This window comes from Ixodes scapularis, unplaced genomic scaffold (assembly GCF_016920785.2).
Source record: "Ixodes scapularis isolate PalLabHiFi unplaced genomic scaffold, ASM1692078v2 ptg000324l_1___fragment_2___debris__unscaffolded, whole genome shotgun sequence".
In the NCBI taxonomy this organism is placed as follows: Eukaryota; Metazoa; Arthropoda; class Arachnida; order Ixodida; family Ixodidae; genus Ixodes; species Ixodes scapularis.
The window spans coordinates 57,584-61,652 of NW_024609967.1; the positions used below are offsets into that span (position 1 = coordinate 57,584).

Genomic DNA, 4,069 nt, shown 5'->3' on the forward strand with positions numbered 1-4,069 from the left:
CACTGCGTGATACACGTTAAAGACCTAAGGCTAGCGTGTGCACTGCAGTGGCTAAATTGCTCATCTGCAGATGAGACACCAGACGCCCATTGAGGCAGACTAACTTCCGGCTGTAGAAATATACATACAATTATTAAAAACGGTGTAAATATTTAAGGGCAAAATTTTCTCACCCCAAGCCTTCTTATGCGAACCAGCTTCAAGTTCTCGAGATTGGGGCTGTGCTCTGAACTATTAAAGTACTGATGGTCTAAGCAGCCGCTCCTTTTATACCTGACAAAACTCCATCCCATAAACAAAATTCCAACATAGATTCTGGAGGATGTTATAATCTTTTTAGCCACCTGTTATTTTCGTTATTCGAGGACGACACGTGAGCCTCCACAGAGCAATAAAAAAGGTGCGGTGTCATAAGACCTCACAAAACATAATACCTCATTCCTCGGAGGTTATCAAGTTTCAAGATATTGTTAGGAATGACAATTGATGAGGCCAAGAAACCCCGGAGAACACTAAACGTTTCGTGGGGTGAGCCTGTGCCTAAACAAAGGTTTAGCAATCGATAACAGGCGTCGATGGCGACGTAACGGCAGGACGGCGCGGCTCAGCTTCTTTTAAGCTGTGCCGTAATATTGAGTAATTCAAAACTAATGTTTTATTATAAGTTTATATATATATATATATATATTTCTTTTTTTTTTCGCGTGGAAATGGTTGAAATCGGTTAATTCGGCACTTTTGCGTTCGAAGAGAATTTACAAAGTTATCTTAAATGAAGGCAGGTAAGTATATAAACGTGTAGCTGAGTTTGAGACCTGTCTGTTTTTCTGTTTCTTCTGCTCTTTAAAAAAAAACCCAGTCTCAGGGTAAACGACGAAATGGTTGACTTCCACCAGCTAGCCTGTACTTTGACTCTTTTCTAGGTAAGTATGTCGTTCATTTTCTTCTAAATTTAATACAAAATGCAATAGTATCAAGATTACTCATGTAAGTAGCTTTCCACTTCGTTATTTTTTCGTTTTCTTAGGTGCAATCTGCTCTTGTTCCACTCTCGCCCCGCCCGTCATCGGTTGGGGCATACGATTCCTGACAACTCCTGTTAATATGCTCCGTTTTAAATTACCACGAACCACAGACGACTCTACGAGTCAATCCAATCCAAGTCACAAGTCAATCCAATGTCGAGTTTGTGTCACGTGACGTTTGAGAGGGGCTCAGTGACGCGTTTTCACTTGAGACGCTACATTGGCTGACGTAGCTCGTAACCTCCGCTACCCACATCTAAATACAACATGGGGAAAGGAGCGCAGTGAAACGCAATCAACCAAGCGCAACACCCTAAGAACCGAATGCGCCGCAAAGTTCGGTTTTCATGGGCAGCATCAACATCACTAATTAAAAAAAAAACAGATTGTTTTAATTATAATGCAATTAAATTCAAAGGTGCAAGCGAGCTGGACAAGAGTGACGAAAATAATTCCTGGAGAAGGGGAACAAGAAGGACAAAGGACAAACATGAATCTCCAAACACAGCTAGATGACTAGTGAGCGACCGAAAAAATCCGCCAGGTCCGGGTATCGAACCCGGGACCTCTCCATTACAGGTTGAATTTGGAGATTTATGTTTGTCCTTTGTCCCTCTAGTTCCCCTTCTCCAGGGATTATTTTCGTCACTCTTGTCCAGCTCGCTTGCGCCTTTGCATTTAATTGCATTATAATTATAACTTTAAATTTGCAAGCTTCACCCTTGTTGGTGTTAGACTAGTGGCAGCTGATAAAAACCGTTTGCTCTACTGACGTCTAACCAGTGGTTAGCTCAGTTGGTAGAGCGCTCCACATTTAATGGAGAGGTCCCGGGTTCGATACCCGGACCAGGCGAATTTTTTTGGTCGCTCACCAGTCACCTACCTGTGTTTGGAGATTTATGTTTGTCCTTTGTCCCTCTTGTGCTCCTTCTCCAGGGATTATTTTCGTCAGATTGCTTTGTGTAAAGCTTTATGATGTCTGGGATAATGCGACTGACTATTTGGTCACTATGGATACGGTGCTCGAGTCACACCATAGAGTTATTATAATGTACGCTGGAGGTTCAAGTGGCGCTAGTGTGCTGACGCAAATTGAAGCAGACAGCAACCAGTCCAAAATTGACTTCCGGTAATGCATTCCTATGGGAAAAAGTGAGTGCATTTTCTTCCTGCGCTCGATCATAAGAGCAAATATCCCAAATAATTCGTACGTACTAGGTAGTTTGGAACATTTCTCAGTCAGGCCGACGAAAGAATTGGTCAGTTACGGCGATTTTCTCTCGAATTCATCGCACTAAAAACGGTGCTAAAACGGCTTCGTACGTGTATTTATGTGCACTGTCGGACACTGAGCGCGAACGCGGCGTCGGCGATTTCCAGTATGGGGGTTATACAGGGTGTCACAAAAGAAAATTTACACTGTCTTTTTTACCGCAAAAATAAACTAGGCATCCCCGAACGCTCATTCTCTGCCCGAAGGTAGAGCAAAAGGTCACAACCAGATGCCAAAGTTTCAGCCCGATTCGATGATTTAATCAAAAGTAATAAATGATTTTCTGAAAATTTCAATGGGAAAATGGGGCCCATTTTTTCCCTTTTTCGGTTTCTGGTTCCATAGAGCCCCATGTGTTTGAAAACTCCGTCGGCCGCCATTTTCCCATTGAAATTTTCAGAAAATCACTTATAACTTTTGATTAAGTTATCGGATCGGGCTCAAACTTTGGCATCTGGTTGTGACCTCTAGCTCTACCTTTTGGCGGAGAATGAGCGTTCGGCGACGCCTAGTTTATTTTTGCGGTAAAAAAGACCGTGTAAATTTTCTTTTGTGACACCCTGCACATGAAAAAACGAACGAAGGACATCTGGAAAATCAAGAGCGGCGGCAAGAACTACGCAGCAACACCGGATCAGTAACTCGCAGTGCATGTACGATCAAAGTAAATTGAAGTCCACGTAATCTATTCCGATTTTAAATAAATGAGTACCGCTTTATTCTTTCTGTCCTGAGCGAAGCTGCGTGTTCTACGTTCAAAATATCACCCGCGCGCCGGACATCTGTGAGAACAAGTGCGCGATAAAAGTTGCCCGGCAGAGAAAACAATGTGAAGAGACACCTTTCATATCCCAGGGACTTTATTCTCTACGTTGAAGGTTTTTATCCGCTCAAACACGACGGGATCATTTTCATATAATGACAGAACTGGCATATTATCAATATACAAGCGTCACCAGAATGCTGGCGAGCCTTGAACACACTCTATATTCGTTTCGATCGTAATTTTGCTTTGAATCGTCGCTTGTTTTTACACACCTGCTGCGGAACACACGTTTGGGACTGAAATGCAGCGAAGTTAAGCATCGCTCACTCATGAAGAAAAATGCGCTAACTAAAGCAATTACACTTTTACAATGTTAATTAAGACACATACTTTTAGGTACGACCGAAATAACCAAAATGTTCCATGTTATTTTCCGGCAAAGAGACAAAATGCACGCGCGTTTTACCATAGGAATGCACAGGAGCACCGCAAAAGTAGACTGGTTGCTGTCTGCTTCAATTTGCGTCACGGAAGTCGCATAGACACTAGCGCCAGTTGAACCTCTAGCGTACATTATAATAACTCTATGAGTCACACTAGTCGTTAAGACAAGAAGCCCCCAACGGCAATTGACAGCAAAAGACGGCTTTCAAAGCACTCACTTTTTATATAAAATTCAATATTATACAGGATGTATTTGCGGATTTTGAATTATTCGTTTCCGAGGGTTCATCTAGAAAAATTTGGAAAAAAATTGAGGATAGATATGTTTTTATTGACGCACACCACTGATCTCCACTAGAGGGGGCTGGATGGCGCATTGAACAAACAGGTATGAAGCCACCGGAAGTAAGCGGCTTGTCCCGTAAGTGAGCGCTTGGCAGGCTTTGTAACCCTTCCGAGTGCTGGTTTGAAAAGCTTCGAAGGCACTGGATTTTCGTTTGTCACCTCAAGAGAGCCTGCTTGTTGCGCAGTAAGAGCGCATGCGGACCCCAGAAGTATCAC

General features: G+C 42.9%; 1 non-coding gene across 1 annotated transcript; it reads left to right on the forward strand.

Moving 5' to 3' along the window:
- The first annotated feature begins 1,803 nt into the window (after positions 1-1,803).
- On the forward strand, positions 1,804-1,878 carry Trnak-uuu. Its single transcript has one exon. It is a non-coding gene; the product is annotated as a tRNA-Lys (tRNA).
- Positions 1,879-4,069: the final 2,191 nt, after the last annotated feature.